The sequence below is a fragment of the Zalophus californianus genome, chromosome 2 (genome assembly GCF_009762305.2).
Source record: "Zalophus californianus isolate mZalCal1 chromosome 2, mZalCal1.pri.v2, whole genome shotgun sequence".
Classification (NCBI taxonomy): Eukaryota; Metazoa; Chordata; class Mammalia; order Carnivora; family Otariidae; genus Zalophus; species Zalophus californianus.
The window spans coordinates 64,137,972-64,155,827 of NC_045596.1; the positions used below are offsets into that span (position 1 = coordinate 64,137,972).

Here is a 17,856-nt window from a genome sequence, read left to right on the forward strand (position 1 = left end):
TTCTTATGCTGTCATATAATGGTTTTAGCATTTGGCATTGCTCCTGCAAATAGATGATATCCTCCAGTGTTTGGCCTCTACTTGTCTGCTCTCAGATTCATGCCCAACTCTTTCCCTGCTTTGCTCTGCATTATGTTCATCTTCTTTGACCAGGCTCCCTGTTCTCTAGCTTCCCAGTACATTTTAGTAATAGGAGACATTTACAGAAGATGAGGAAAGAGAGGAAAATACAGGACATTTCTGTTTCCAGCAACTATGCTTGCTGTATTTTATCCATGTATTTTATCCATTCCAGGAAGCGTCTGATATGGTTATCCCACTGGAAAATCACTTGAACGCTATGCAAACTTCTGATAAAAAAACAAACAAAAACAAACATGTGCTGAGAAAATTGTACATATAATTTTTGGGTATTTACAGACCTGCTGAATGAAGTCTATCCATGTGACCTGTGATCAAGCCATCTCCATCATTCAACAGGTAAAAAATTTGATACTCAGAAAATTGAAACACTCCAGAGACACCAGAATATTTATGGGGAAAACTATAAAAATACATATCCCTTACTCAACTACTCTATTTCAAACTACTTCTTATTTCTAGGAAATGTTAATCATTAATATTATTGATAAAATAATAGTTATTGTTTCCAATTAACATTATTGATTTAAAAAGGAAAAGAAAGTACTATTTGAACCAAGTGGTGAAATGTCCAAGATACAGGAGTTAAAAACAAAAACAAAAACAAACACTAATGAAAGGCTTGAAACAGGTGTGAGAAAAGTTGGTAGAGAATGTGTCTGGCACTGTTCCCCTAAGAATAGTGTAGCTCAGAGAGGGATCTATCAAAAAGCAGATCAGAAAATAAAAGTTAATTTTAAAATAAGTTCTGAAGTTTTCTGCTTAAATTGAGTGAATATCATGACGAGACTTCATAACCATGCTTCTTTAGTTCCTCTTTCCTCACATATAACTTCTAACCCTCCCTGGATCTGACTCCCCCCTGGGAAATGAGGTGGAGAGACCTCCTGTTGATTGTTGGGTCATGCCTCTGGTCCTTCACTCCCTCTTCTTTACCTCCTGCATCACAAAAGCCTACCAGAGCAGGAAGTACCTGGGATTCCTGGGGAGGATGAGAAACAACATACAAAGTCAGTATCACATTTAGCAAGGAGGGGTTATGGGAAAGACCAAGAATATTCAGCATTTGTCATTTCATTTGTTTCTGTGGATTTGAGCTACCATCTGGAGTCATTTCCTTAGCCCACGTGAGTTGTGTTCTCTCCTACCTCCTTTGCACTGTTAATGGCAACTATATTACATTTCTCTAGGTCATAGGCTCAACAATTCATTATATGCATTTTGTTTTGTTTTCTACAACTGGTTTTTAACAGAGTTAAGAAAAGAGAAGAAACATACATTACTCTCTTTCATCATTACATAATAACCTTTGTAGATGTTCTTTGTTTTGTGTGTATGTGGATTTGAAAAAATAAGATCGTTTGCTTTTAGCCTGAAAAATTTCTTTTAGTATTTCTCAAAGGTAGATCTGTGAATAATATATTCTTTCGCTTTTAGCTTATCTCTTAATGTCTTTTTTCTACTTTCATTTTTGGAAGACAGCTTTTCTGAATACAGGATTCTTGGTTGACAGCTTCTTCACTGAGCACACTGCCTTCTGGCCTCCTTTGTTTCTGATGAGAATTTACCTGTTAATCTTAGTGGAGTTCCCTTGCAATGATGAGTCATTTTTCTTTTCCTGCTTTCAAGATTTTTTCCTTGCCTTTGGTTTTCATCATTCTTACTGTGACTTGTTTGTGGATCTCTTTGCATTTATCCTATGCAGTTTGTTGATGTGGAAATTAATGTTTTCCTGGATGTATAGATTAATGTTGCCTAAGAAATTTGGCACATTTTCAGCTATTATTTCTTCAATTTTTTTTCTCTTTCCTCTCTCTCCCCTGCTTCTGGTATTCACATTATTGTATGTTGGTGTACTTAGTAATCTCTCATATTTCTCTGAGAGTATGTTTATTTTTCTTCATCTTTCTCTCTCTCTGCTCTTCAGATTGCATAATCTCTATCAATTTATTTTTGAGTTTGCTAACTATTTCTCCTGTTGGTTTAAATCGACTGTTGAGTCCTTCCAATGAACTTATCATTTCAGTTACTGAAATGTTCAATGCCAGAAGTTTCATTTGGTTCTTTTCTTAATTAATTTCTATCTCCTTATCGATACTGTTTGTTGCAACATTGTCATAAAAATCTATTTTACTTCTTTAATCATGGTTTCCTCTAGTTCCTTGAAACTATTTGTAATAGTTGCTTTAAAGTCTTTGTTAAATCTGACATCTAGTCATTCACATCCTACTTTTTTCCCCAATGTATAGATCATATGTTCTCAATACTTTTTTGTTGGGAATGACATTACAGATAATATATCGCAGCAACTCTGGTACTGGTCCCTTCCCTCCAGGGCTTGTCATTGTTATTGTTTTTTTTTATTTGTTTAATGACTGGCTGGACTATTTTAGTGAAGTATATTGCCCACCATACCCCACACCCACCCACCACTTTGTGAAGCCTCTGATGCTGTTCAAGGCACACAGCCTTGAATAGCCCACAGTCCCCCCCTAGTATGACAGTGGTTTGGCAGGACTCTTTCTGATGGTCTCTTTCTCTGCAGACACCTAGTTGTTTAACTATGATAATTGCCAGCTAATTGCTTTATTGTTTTCACCAGTGTCCTGGGGCACAAATTGTTCAATAGACTGATCCAGTCAAATTTGGGCTCCTTTGAAGGGATAGCTCCTAAGGAGAGTGTTTGAGATTTGTTCTGGCCCAAGGAATGCTCCTCCCAGCTGTCTCTTTTCCCTGGCTCTCTCTGGCAAACTAGCTAGCCAACACTTTGCCTATATCCCCAATGAATCTACCAATCTTTTATCAATTGTTTGTCACCACAAGTCTCATTGATTTTGAAAGCAACTTTTAAGTTTAAATTTTTCCACACTCTGTTGCAAATGAAATCAGTTCCTTTGGGAAGAGATTCAAAGTTCTATTATATCCTGATTCTCTCTCTAGGCAGACTACATTAGTGATAACTCTAGAGCTAGGTGTGGGGACAATGGTCAGGTTTCTCTCTTAGATGTATGCTTTAGCAGTTGAGTGCTGAGTGGAAAGGGGCAGATAGTAGCCTCAGGTCTTCTCGGCTTGCCTTTCTCAGCATTGCAAACCAGGAAAATGAAAGCTTCAAGATTCTCAGTGGTGCTGTACCCAAAGTAGAGTCTCTGTTTCATGAGCAAGAGCAGAGTGGAAGAAAGAAGCCCTCAGTTGACAGTCACATTGACCCAGAACTTAGCCTGAGCAACAGATAGCTGGGAGCAAATTGAGAAACGCTGCTGTCCTGCCCCTTCTGGGAAATTGCCCTCTGACTTGGAGCTAGGGTGAGAGGGAGCCCTGTGTTCTTAACTATACAAGTCTAGAGTAGAATTTCCATGTGGCTTAGAGGGGAGAGCAAGGGAGGGAGTGGCCCTTGGTTCAGATACCACTCACTCACTGTTCTTGTCAAGTTGTAGTAGATTTTCCTGAATAAATATTTCTTCATTTGTTGTATGCTCTTACATCCAACTACAGAGACTTTAAATGGTCATTTTTAAATATTTTTCATTAGTTTTGCAGGGAAGCAGGTCCATAGAGCTCATACTATCATGCTGGAGAAAGAGCCTCCATATTATCTTATTTTATCTGAGAATTTTAAAATGCTTTTGAAAAATTCTGTGAATTAAATATTATTATCCTGATTTTATAAAGAAATTGTTCTTATTTCCCATCATGATTCATTGGTGAGAGAGGGTTTGAATAGAGTCCTTAAAAATATAGATTTCAAAGCTCCTTCTCTTCATATATAACACTAATTAGTTTAATAGCAAAGAGGAGCTATAGAAGAGAAATAATTACTTCAGAAAAATACTGAGATAACTTGTGATTTTGAAGTCCAGAGGCCTATTAGAACAGGTATCTTAGAAAGCAGTTGCCCTGTGTTATTTTATATTCTGAGGACTGAGGGAGTGTCTGGTAATAGAGATTATTTGGTAGCTTTATTGCTGAATTAATACAAAAGTGAATTATGGTGGAGGAAATTTTAATGGCTTTATTCTTTCCATTTTTAATTCCAGTTGATCATTTTGAGATAAGATATGATAATTTTGTAGATCATGAGGAAAAATTCTATGTAGAAACACTGGAGGTAAATAGCCTGAAGGACAAGAGTATATTGGTAAAGATAAATCAAGTCCAAGAGTAATTAAATCATTAGGAGCATTCATAGGCTTTATATCAGCCTCTGACACTTAGAGACAAAGAATACACAAATGAATAAGCAACCAGCTCATGAGCACTATGCAACCTCAATGTAACCACTTCAACACTGGCTACTTCTTATTATTTGCAAATTCTCATGGAAACTTTAAGGTAGACAGCAAAATTAAATTAAACAATGATTATTTTACCTAGTAATTATAAATGTTAATGGGTTTAGATAATTATGATACAGTACATATCCTATATAATTATGAATGGTATTATAAAGTAAATAATTCTGTACTGAGTTTGGTGTATACCTTTAAATTGTGATAAAACTACGTTATTAGCAATAATCCCAAATAGTTATAATAAATATTTTTGTTTTTACTCTAAGCATTTAATTATTAATTTATTTCCAGTAATATTTTTAAAGTATGGAAGTTTTTCATTTTCTTATTTTTAAAAACTATATGGATGAGACCTATACATTTAGCAGTTTATGGTAAATGGCATCCTACAATCTGACGGCAGTTACTAAAATTACTGCCATAATACTTAGGACAGTGTCCAAAGATGATACTCAGACTATCTGCAAAAGAAATTTCTAGACTCCTCCTTACAAATGTGGATCCCTTGGCCCCACCCCACAGCCTTCCAATCAGAATCTCAGGCAATGTGGCCTAGGAATCTACAGTTCTTTTTATCATTCATTCCCCCAAATGATTCTCAAGCACACAAATATTTGAGAACCATGGATCAAACAAAGCAGATTCTAATAGATGTACCATAAACATCCAACCTATTCCCCAAATATCAAATACTAAGCAGGGATAAAGCAAAGAACCTTTGAAGAAGACACTAGAGCAATCAAAGAAGTGAAGGGATGAAGGGACTGTTTAGTGATGAAAAGTTTCTTTGCCAATATTTAGAGTGAATATGTAGAAAACTGTAAGTCCAACAGAATAGAAATGGAAAGTGTTTACTTGGTATAAATAAATTATAAGTCACACAATCACAACAAAGTTAAAAATATGTTTAGTCTTGTAAGTGAACAAGCATAATTATAGTCCCTCAGTATTGGCATATGACACAGCAGTTTAAGTTTGATATTTTCATTTGATGGTAGACCCATAAAGGGATGAAAAGTAAAGAAAATGATTTCTCCTTTTTAATGTTAGGTTAAATGGGTAATGGTATATTGAAGAATTAGAATTTCATCAAAGGTCATTTAAAGCAAAGCACTATAATTATTCACTTTTTATGGATACTAATTATGTTTTCACTCAGGCTTTTCAGTATTTCAAAATGAAACTGCTGTACACTTTCATGCCAAAACATCTTTACAAAAGTTGTTACAGATTATTTCCAATACCTTTTGCTCAGCCATTTGGCATCATCACTATTCAGGCAACAATGTTCATATGGTAATAGTTAAATTTGTTTTTCACTAGGGCCCTCTCATCCAAATTTTTCATTTCCAGCCTGCACATGCTGAACTCTAGAAAGTGTTTTAATTATTTTATTTGAATGTGGGTATTTCTAATTCAATTGATCTCAAATATGTTGCCAATTTTTTTTTCTTTTTTCTTTTTTTGCTGCTTAAAGAATAGACCTTACTCTACAAATTTAAGATTTTTTTGATCTTTCTTTTCAGGTTTCAGTTAGTCAGGCAGACTTGGGTTTGAATTCCAACTCACTTCTTCCTAGCTGTGTGACATTATGAGAGTGTTAAACTCTCTGAAACTCACTTTCCTCATCTCTAAAATGCAATACCACTCACTTTGCAGTATAAACAAAACTAAGGGAGTTGGTGGAGATAATGCACAGAGCCGAGTATGTGGCACATAATAATCAGTTGTTTTTGCTGCCTAACAAATTACCCCAAAATTATGGGAGTGAATATTTTACTTCGTTCTTCAGGTACTGTTTAGATATTTGAGGAAAGTTTGGCTGGGCCATTCACTCTAAAGATCTCTGACACAGTTGCACTCTGTTGACTGGGGCTACCATCATCTGAAAGTCTAAATGGGCTGGCTGTCAAAGATGGCTTTCTCAAACGCTGATACTTGGAGTTGATTGTAGGCTGGTAGCTTAGCTGGGCTATTGCAAGAGTGTCTACTTGTGTCTTCTCCAGCATAGAGATATGAAGATAATCAGACTTACTACATGGTTTCTGACTTCTCCCAGAGCAAACTTCCCAGGAAAGTCAGTTGGAAGATTCATGATCTTTTCTGATCTGGACTTGAAGTTACATAGCTCACATCTAGTACATTCTTTTAATTACAAGAGTCACTAAAGCCAGTCCAGATTCAATGGGAAGGAACTTTAAATCTTGATGGGAAGATATTCAAACAATTTTTTTTTAACCACCACATAATCCTACAGATTTGAGATATGAATAGTCTATGTAATTTAGTTAACCTTCTCTCAAGTTTTTATACTTGTATACCAGGATATATAATATATTGGATATATATATAGAGAGAGAGAGAAAGAGAGAGATGGGTAGATATAGTTTCTGTGTTATTATACATATACTTTACATGTTATTTATAATACATATGTGTTACATATGTACAATTTATGTATAAATTCTAACATCTACGTCAATCAATCAATAGCTAAATGTAGACATTAGGAGAATTCACTTACAGTTGTCAAGAATTAAAATAGATCATTAATCAACAGACACATGAAATGCTGTTCAACATCACTAATCATCAGGGAAATGCAAATCAAAACCACAATGAAATATCACCTCATATCTGTTAGAATAGCTAAAATCAAGAAGACAAGAAACAACAAGTGTTGGTGAGGATGGGGAGAAAAGGAACCCTCATGTTCTGTTGGTGGGAATGTAAACTGGTGTAGCCTCTGTGGAAAACAGTATGGAGGTTCTTCAAAAAATTAAATATAGAAAGACCATGTGATCCAATAATTCCCCTATTGGGTATTTACCGAAGGAAAACAAAAACACTAACTCAAAAAGGTGTATGCACTCTTATGTTTTACTGCAGCGTTATTTACAATAGCCAAGACATGGAAGCAACCTAAATGTCCATCAACAGACAGACAGATAAGGAAAATGTGGTTTATACACACAATGGAGTATTATGCAGCCATAAAGAGGATGAGATCATGTCATCTGAGACAACGTGGATGGACCTAGAGGGTATTATGCTAAGTAAAATAAGTCAGACTGAGAAAAACAAATACCCTATGATTCCATTCATAAATAGAACCTTAAAAAATTAATAAACAAAAAGCAGAATCAGAACTATAAATACAGAGAACAAATAGATGGTTGCCAGGGGGGAGAGGGTGGGGGATTGGGCAAAATGGGTGAAGGGAATAGAGAGATATAGGCTTCCAGTTATGGAGTAGGTCACAGGAATAAAAAGCAGAACATAAAAAATATAGTCAATGATACTGTAATAGTGATGTAATGGGACAGAGGGTAGCTATACTTATGGTGAACATAGCATAATGTATAAACTTGTCAAATCGCCGAGCTGTACACCTGAAACTACTGTGACATTGTGTGTCAACTATACTCAAATAAAATAGATAGATGATAGATAGATAGATAGACGATAGATAAAATAGATTATTAAAAGATTGGTGTCTCTTCCAGAGGGTTAATTTTTTAAACATAGATGATAGATAAAATAGATTATTAAAAGATTGGTGTCTCTTCCAGAGGGTTAATTTTTTAAACATAGGTGCTTATACATAGGCAAAGACACTAACTAGAAGATGTTTTAGGATCTGTAGCAATTCTATAAGTCTATATTCTAAATAGAAAACATAATTTGAGTCTATGCAGATACTGGTTTCCAAAAGAGCAAACTGAAAATATCTTGTAAGCATTCCTACCATATATATGTTCTTTTGCTCAGTCATTTCATTGTTACCTCCACGAAGTTTTTCTGTTTAAAAAAAATGAGTTCATATATGAATTTTCAACTTTGATGTGTGTCCCAGTGTTCTAATACCCTAATTCTCTATGAGATTGCTATAGTCATCAGTAAACACACAGATTACAAGCAAAGTTAGGTAAGTTTCTTAAGGACAAGATTTTCACCAATGTGGTAAATTTCTAGACACGAATTTAGCTCTCTTGCTTCCAGTGAATTAAAAATGTGAGTATTCGGATCTGGAGATTTACCTGGGATAACAAATGACTATGAGGCCAGAGCTGCCCATCATGACCTGGGTATTGTAGCTGGGTATTGTAGGTTCAGGGGGCACAAGTATGAATGGGGACAATATTTCATTCAGGTTCAGACTTGAGCACGTTCAGAAAGAACAAGCAAATTATATGAACAGACTCCTGTGGAAGCCAGCTCTGTTGTACTAATGCCTTTCCTTCAAACCATACCTTCTAGAGGTTGGCTACTCTGGCATATACTGAGATTTATTACCCAGTTCTTCCTTCAGGAATAAAGGACTCATTAACCCACACACTGTAAGAGCCATCCTCAGCTGTCAGCCTTTCTTGGGATTGCCTCAGCTGAACAGAGCTTCCTTGCCCCTCTCAGATCACTTCCCTTCTGGGGTGGTCTACATTCTGTGACCATTGATAAATGGATATAAAGATCTGGTCCGTTTGTCCCAGCTCAGGACAGCTCTCAAGAGTCTTCTGGTCTTCAGGGCTGTCTAAGGCATTCCACAAATACGGTGTCACAGCTCAATTCTCTTTCTGCCCAATCCTGCCCCCTCCCTCTCCCTTCCACAGATATTGTTCTCAAGAGCACACTCTAATAAACCTCTTGCATGTTGAACAGAGTCTGCTTTCTGGGAAACCCAACCTGAAACAATTATGACCAACTGACAAAGAAGGAAAAACTCAGGTCTGGTCCACAGATGGCAATACGTAATACATTGTGACTAGCCAGAAATGTACGGCTGCCACACCACAGCCTCACTTGGAGGTGGTCCCAAAAGACTGTGGTTAAGGAGATTCTATCAGTGTTAAAAACTGGAGCAGTACAGTTTATTGTTTACCATGTGTGGAAGGGATAGTGATTGAGTTATGAGTATACATTGACTCCTGTACTTGAAGAAACAATAATCAAAAATCAGAGGCAAGAAAGTCTGTAGAGTAGAGGGAGCAATGGAAGTGGATAAAGTATGCAAATATTCATGGCTCACATTAATACCTACTGAGGGCACTCAACACAAAAGAGGCAATCAACAACCAACTGGACAAGATGACCCATCTTGTATTTTCAATCATCTTATTTACTCAGCCCAGTGGGGCTGACACAATGAGTTATGAATGGTGTGGCCATTGTGCCAAAGATAAAGGACATCTGGACTATATAGCATGGGCTCTCTCTCATCCAGAATGATCTAGCTACTACCACTACTGAATGCCCTGTCACGAGCAGCAATGTGGCAACATCAATGAGGAGAATCTCCAACCACTTGATCTCAATTCCATTACATTGGCCCTCTTCCATCCTGTATCATCCTTACCAAACTTGACACCTGGGTTTTTCTTTTATATCCGCAGAACTCCTCCAGCACCACTATTAAAGTATTTACCTAATACATGAACCAACCATGGTATCACGTACAACATTGCCTCACAGTAACAGGTATTGTTTTTACATTTAAAAATGAATCACGCGTGTTTATGACAATTCACAGATAGGATGAAATACACTCCTTGGCATTGAGGTCTGGCTCTGCACAGTGAGCAGACACAGTCTTCTGGGAAGCTCTTCCTTCCCACTGGGGCCAGAGTTAAGGCACGCTCCTCTTCTGAGTACCCTATAGAAGAAGCTTCTGTCTGGTCTAGAAACCAGATGACGTGTTTCCCTTATAACTCTAAGGCCATATTTTCTTCATTTTCACCTTCACTGATGTCATTGAAACATTCAGTTCCATCATCCCATTCTGCGCTGGGATGGAGACACACCCCATTACAAATTGAGTATAGAAGGTGTCATCTGTGGTGCTCAGGGAAGTTCCTTTCACTGTGGAGAACTGCCCAGAACCCAAGACATCCTCATAATAAACGGCATGGTTTTCAAGACAGAAAGGGGGAATCTAACATACTTGCTTCCAGCCTCTTGAAGCTTACGTTCTTATACACAGAACATGGCCCTTACAACCCAGTGGTCACTTAGGATTCTTGGTGAGTAACAACACCCTCATGTTGGAGCCCCAACCGCAGCACAGACTTACTTCTCCGGATTCCCCTGGCTCCTCACACTTGTGCTATGCCTGCCCCAGTGTCTCCACACACACAGCCCTCTTCTTTTTTTTTTTTTTTGAAGTTTATTCTTTATTCAAGGTTTAAAAATGTATTATACTGCATTATTGCAAAAATTCACTGGTACAAAACTTTTGCCGCTAGTGAGAAGGCAATAAAAAGTTGATTTTTAAACTCATTACTATAAATTATTCTGACAGTACTTTGCAAATTCAGAATTTCAAACTGCATTTTCTTTTTCTAAATTGCCCACAGTAGTGGAGGTTTCTGTAGCGAAGGCCAGAACTTCAGCTAAATTCCAGAAAGGAGGAGAGTGAGGAGGGAGTAGCAGACATCAAGGATTTCCATTTCTCTTGCCGTGCCACACACTTCAGGGCATCAGCCTGGCTGTATCTGTAATCACATAAACAGCTCTTCGCCAGTCTGGATGGCTTTCTTAACAAATTCCCTATTCTGTGATCACTGTAAACAACCATAACTTTTGCATAGCACTTTGGATTTACTGAATAATTTGCAAAATGAATTTTGTTACCCTTACAGGTTGCATCCACCACAAAATCATTAAGTTGAATAGAAAGTTGCACATGTATTTGTCATATACTTTCCCTCTTCTATCTGCTTCTCTCTGCTTCATCTTGAGAAGACAGACGAATTTTACAGCAAAAGAGATAAAAGAATAGACACACAGAACCCTTTAGACTTACTATATAAGCAATCAGCTGGAGTAGAATAGCTACCTAGAGAATAGAATAGTAGAAAGTTTTGGCAAAGGAATCAGCTCAGGTAGCAGCATCCTGTGGAGTGCAGTCCTCCAGAATATGGTTTATATTCTGAACCAATGGCTCATTTCTGGTTCCGTGTCCTCAGTACATCGGATACACAGGTATGGGAACCAAGGGTGGAAGTAGGGCCGGTACTTTTCACCATCACTCCTGGTGACACACTTTCAGAATGCATGCTTCTTGTCACCATCACTTTGGGTTACATTATAATTAGTCCTATTTCCCAGGGCACACCATGAGCATTCTAGTACACTTGAACGTACAACAACCACCTGGTCATGTTGGGCTTATCATGCCAGAGAATCAATAAGCAAAGAGTTAACTCTACAGGGGATAATAATTGACCTTAATTGACACAGGGGAGTTAGAATTGCTGCTATGCACTGGGGACAGGGAGGAATATATCTGAAAAAGAGAAGACTCCTTGGGATGTCTTTTGGTGCTTCAATACTTAGTGCTAACTAAGAATCAGAAGGTACAGAAACCCCAGCCTAACAAGGGCCAGGCATCTAAGGCTTCAGACAGCTAAGGATAAAGGTCTGGAGCCACTCCACTGGGCACACAATTAAACCATCCTACAGGTCAAATATAAAGGAAACTCAAAATAGACAGTGAAGGAAAGAAAATACTGATTATGGCCTTAGCACTTAGGTCCAAAAAGTGAGGACAATAGCTCATTCAACTAACCTTCTTTCATTAAGTCCTCTCAAATTTGCCCGCCACCTTGAAAGGGACTCTGTAATGGGAATGAGAGAAACTGAGAGGTAAAAAGGGTTGGACTGTAGCAGATGCACCTTGAGCTCGGCCTCAAACCCTCTCCACATCCTACTCCAGGACTGCTGTGGTGGCCTGTTCTATTGAAAGCTTCACCCAGCTTCCTGTAGGTGCAGCCTGACAACATTTGACTCAGGCCTGTGTTAAGTATCTCTCAACTTCTGCCTGGGTTTTTTGCTTTTTGTTTGGTTTTGGTTTTGATGCACCTATGTGGGAAGTACATAAGAACCTATGCACATTCAGAAGTCAAAGGAGTATTAGTATGGTTTCCCTTGATCAATGGGGGACAGAAGCTAAAGGATGTGCCCATCACTTTGATACCCAGTTGGTCAATCCTGAAACACCTACCATAAGGCTCTTTGGAACAAACAAAAACAGCACAGAATTGAGCACCACTGGTGCGGCCAACCTTGTAATTCATCCCTGCATTGGCTTTTCCTCCTTCCTGTCCAGTCCTCCACATCTTGCTTTCCAGTATCATTTCCTTCTTGCTTTCCAGCAATTTGTGAGTACACTACCTACACAAAAGCCTTTGCCTTTGAATCTGCCTTCAGAGAATGTCGAAGACAAGTGACTATTAGGAAACCTAATGTTGTGGTAAGCCAGAATGGAAAAGGATCTGAAACATGATAGTGTTACCCAACTTGAAGCATTATATTTCTATGCAGGAACCTGGGAAGCCACTTATTTGTTGCATGAGTACCTACCTCAATTAAATTCTATGTGAAGCTTTTAGAACACTAATTTATGGGGGCATTTCACTCTCATTACATCTGATTCTCAGCCTGGAAACTATTCTTATAGCTAGATCTCAAACAATACAGCACATGATGTAGCCAAGTCTGGAGGGATTTCAACCTGACCCTCCCAGTTATCACTGGGATGCAAACATGACGATCCAAAGACAATGCTTGGCTGGCCTTTAAGCAAAGGGCGGTCTGCATTCGGTGGCAGATAGGCACTGACGCACATTGTCTTTTCTGATTTCAAAACACTTTCCACTCATCTCTGAACATTTCTCAATAAAGCTTGGGAATCTGGTGCCCTAAAATACAGTAAACAAGATGAGTTTGAGGTTCACAAACATTGCTTCCAACTTCCTCTGTGTGGTATATTTTTTCAGCATTCCACATTGGTATACAAATGTTTCCATGTTTTCTTTGAATAAACAAAGTCCAAAACATCCCAGACTCTGGCTGGCATATTAGATGTAAAGATTAGACAAAATATGTGATGCAAACGATCATTAACAAATTTTAATCGTTCAGATTTTCAGATTTGTCACAAATTCAATATTATCCTGCTTGAAAATTAAATCTGGATATTTTTAGAATTTGAAAAAACTAAAAAATTTTTCCTATGTATATATGCCACCCTTACCAAGCAAATTTGGAGGGTGCTGAAATTTTTTGTACACTTTCACATTAGACAGTAGCGATAATTATGTAAAGTTAATAATCAGGAGTTATATGCTATCTTCAAACATAAAATGTATCATTTAAAAATTACTGTATTCTTGACTAACCTGAATTTAAATGAATAATGATGGTGATGATAAAGATGATTATAGCTTCCACTTACTGAGCATTTTCTATGGTCCAGCATTTTGCTAAACACTTTACATATATTATTCCATTTAATTCTCCAACAACGGTATCCACTAGATCCTAATGTTACCTCCATTTTGTAGCTGCAATTCCACAGACAGAGATTAAAGAGCTCCACAATAATACCAGCTTGTAAATCACAAAGCAGCAATGAAAATCATTCAAAGAACCAAAATGGAGGCATTGCTTCGTATCTCTCTGAGATTTGCATTAGTAATAATAATGTCTTTCAATTTAGAGGAATGAGATAAGATTGAAGGATAACAACCAATACTCCCTTAAAATAATTTTAGTTCATGTTACGGATCTATCGACAGTACGGAAGAGTCATTTTAGAAACAGATTTTTTTTAAAAAATGAGTCACAATGTGAGCAGTGACACTGAACGATTGGAAGGACCTTTAAAATACGTATTTCAATTATGAAGATACGGTGGGACTTTACATATTTGCTGTGGGAGTGTATGTCCTATTGTACCACGAGCATCTGTTCCTAGGCTTTGGCAAACATGTCTGTTGTCCTATTACGAAATGCTAAAAAAACATACAAAACTTTTAGGCTTGTGACCAATGCGTGTTGCCCTGCAAAGTGGTCACGCATTCAACTTGCATTTTGTTTCTCTCTTCTCACCCTGTCCCTGTGCTTGATGAAAGCACCCTCAGGGTCCTCGAGTTTAGTTAGTGAAGGAGTTTCTGGACCCTTTGTAGAATCCTTGGGGCTTTTCATGTTCATCCCTCCCCAGCTGTCCCCTCTCCACCTGGCCAGGTTCCGAGCAGATGATGCAAGGCTGTGAAATGGGACCGAGCTTAGGATCCAGTTGAGGGGAAGGCAAGCCAGAGAGGTCACAGAAACTTCCACATAAACAGAGCTAAGACTAGACTGGTTCTGTGTTAACAGGGTTAGAGGTTGTCTGTCCTTCAGAGGGGCGTGCCCAGGCAGACAGCCCTCCACATGTTCTGTGCCAGAAATGTTTCCCTGTCTTTTATGCGACACTGGGAGGTGTCTTTGACAATTTTTTTCCCTTTCTTGTGAATATGATTCAATATCTCCTTATAAATTATTTCACTAAATTATGAATCTTTTTGTATTAGATTCAGAGCAGGCCCTAAGCTCAACTAGGAAGCAAGCCGGACTCATCTACTGAAGCCTCCTCTTTGGCATCTTCTGTCATCATTGTCTTTGCTTTTTCTGTTGGATTTGGAATATTTCCATTGCACTCATATGATGTGAAAGTGCCACACCTAAGCCTGATCTCCTGATGGCTCAGTGTTCTAAACCTGATCACAACCCAGATTTACCGGACACTGTCCCCTTCTTATCCTATCTCCTCTCTAATTGGCATAATAGTTCTCAATAACAGTTACGGTGTCCATTAGGTTTAAATTTTTGAAAGGCTTTCTAGAAATAAACTATTATGTCCCAAAGCAAAGTTCACAGGGAGAATTCAAGCCCCACTTGACACTGGAAAGGACTTTATCTGTGAAGATGTATCTTCTTTCCTTCAGCCACCAGTGCCTTCTCCATTTCATGGTTATGTATTTATGTGTTTTTACCACCTCTGGAGAAGGCTGAAGACATTTTTAAAAAATTCCTAATGTGTAATTCTCTTTATGATGCACGTTTTGTCTATTGCTTGGAATTCTTGTCTTGGAGGAATTCCCAGTGCCTTGTAATCCAGGTCTTTAGCCCTGCCAATCCTTTCCAGTCTGCCTGGTTTGCTCAGTTCAACCCTAGCAATAAGCTTTCCTCCAGCTTTCTCTTTGCTAAAATGAAAACCAAAGTAAGGGTAGGTAGGAGTGAAGGATCACTAACACATAGAAATAAGGCTTATACTCTCCAAAATTCTTGGTCTAAGGAAAATTACCAAATAAAAATATGTAATGAAAAGTATGGCTTTAGTTAATAATCTGACTTGCTCTAAGGAACTATTCTACATCAGCCAGAAATGATCAGTTATTCTTTAAAAAAAAAATTATTTGGCTCAGTATCTTAAGCCTAGAGGAAAAATTATCGAAGCTGAAGTCAGAAAAAAAGGATGTTCAATTTCAGCTGCGTGGGCTTGAGCAAGTTAGTTACCTCCCTGGTTCTCAGTGTTTTTGTGAGTGAAATAGGTAAAATAAAATCTACCTAGCAGGACTGCTACAAAATTAAATACCATGGGAAGATATACATAAAGATCCTTGTTTAGTAGCATATACTTTAATTCACACACAAAAAAGAAAGAGAAAATCAGCAATAAACAACCAGCCAGAAGCAAGCAAATATGGGTCCCTAAGTGTTCTACGATCAATGCCATGTTGTGTCCCCTTTAGGGATGTATGATCCCCCAAGGGAAAGAGGTAAGTCTACTAGTTCCCAGTCTCTAAAGTATACGAAGTGCTCAAAAGGTATTTGATGAATGATTAATTCCATTTGCAAGAGAGCATTCTCGGGGTACTAGAAATTGTGGTCACAATATCACACAAGGAAAAGTGACATTCATGAAACAGAAAAGTCCATCCTTGCCCCGCTGCTATGAGGAAAATTTGGGTTGGTAGAGTTTACAATTTGCTAATAATTAGTGCTTTTCTATATACAAAATTAATTATAGCATAATAAAATCCAATCGCATTTGTTCTTAATTCTCCTCTGATCTGCATTCTGTTGTTTATTCTCATTTGTTCTGAAAAGGTCCATTGTCTCTAATGTTGCTTCATAAAGGGTAAGAAATAAATCAATGGTATTTAGCTTTTCTAACCATCTGGTCTGGCAAACATCCCAAAATTAATGTTTAAATCTGGGTGCAGTTCATATATTTTGTCTTGTCTTAGGGAAGAACTCTCGAGAGAGGAAATGAGTTAGGAATTTCCCCCTAACCTCACTGAGAAATTTGATCTTTCTGTAGATACCGATCTAGAAATAGTATAGGTTTACATTACATGTTACTAGGTTCAGTTCTATGACAAAGGCCATGACTGGTCAGTTTGAAAGCTCCCATTTAGTACTCTTCCTTTCAGGTTTTAGAGAAGGAGTTAGCAAACTTTTTCCACTAAGTGGCTGGATAGTAAACATCTTTGGCTTTGCCGCCTATACATTTTCTGTTGCAGTCGTTCCGCTCTGCTGTTGATGCAAAAACAGCCATAGACAAGATGCAAAGAAATGGATGTGGCTCTGTTCCAATAAAATTTATTTACAGAAAGAAGTTACTCTTTAAGTCAGATTCCTGAGGTTGGTTCACAGAGGACCATGCAGCTTCCTCCAGATTCTCCCGGGATGCTCCCTCTGAGGAAGCCTGCCTAATTAAGAATAGTCGTTCCCTCAGCCTTCTAGAACCTCCATATTCTGACACTAGACTCCTTTTCCCGCCTTGCCATGCTCCATCCCCTCCTCGTATGGTCCGCTCCTACACTTAGCTTCTGTGACAGCGATACTGGTGGGAATGGCATGACAGCGGCTGCCTAGTGGTTGGTGTAATTGGACAGTGAGAAGAAAGAAAATACAAAATGATTCTGGAATTCCAAAGTTCAATGAAGAAGAGGTGGTACCTATAGGAGAAAGGCTGAGGTCATAGGAGAGAATTTTTTTGAAAGAAACCATGAGTCTCTCTAGCATTAAACCATTGCTATCACGAAAATCCTCCCTTGTGTACACCCTCGGTCCCCCCGTACGTCTCCCATTTTAGCATATTGGGCGGACAAAACCCCATCCTGGTTAAGTTCAACTCTCTGATTGCTCTGCTCCTCCACCCAGCTGAACGAGGCTGGGAAGAGCACACAACTTTAAATGTACTTGCACCACTGTTAACCGGGCCCCCAATGTTGCTCAGAAACCACATCTGTTTCCCTAATCCTTTCGCTTCCCCACCTAGAGGACCATTTAGAAACCCCTTCTCTAACCTCATATGCCCAACACTTCCACTCCCACCTTCACTTCAGCTGTTGACCTTGCTTCCTATTTAACAGGGAAAGAGAAACCATGAAAAAGCAGCCCCCACGGCTTGCATCACCACACCTAGCCACCTCTCTGCCTCCTTGCGCGTATAGTCTCCTGAGCTTCCTGTCAGCCTGTCATCTTGCACAAACTGTGCTGCTCTCCAAGGTCCCTTGGCCTCTGGGGTCACGTGACCCCTTGCCTACTCAAGACCAGAACTCCTGCAGTTCTTTGTCCAATTTTCCCTCTCCACCAAATA

The 17,856-nt window shown here is 38.4% G+C and overlaps 1 long non-coding RNA gene across 1 annotated transcript in view; it reads left to right on the forward strand.

The window, feature by feature from the left end:
- Positions 1-1,121: 1,121 nt before the first annotated feature.
- The window catches only part of LOC113925047, a 31,767-nt gene continuing 15,032 nt past the window's right edge, over positions 1,122-17,856 (forward strand). The window contains exon 1 of the long non-coding RNA XR_003520898.1: positions 1,122-1,268. This is a non-coding gene — a long non-coding RNA (uncharacterized LOC113925047). The remainder of the gene's footprint in view (positions 1,269-17,856) is intronic.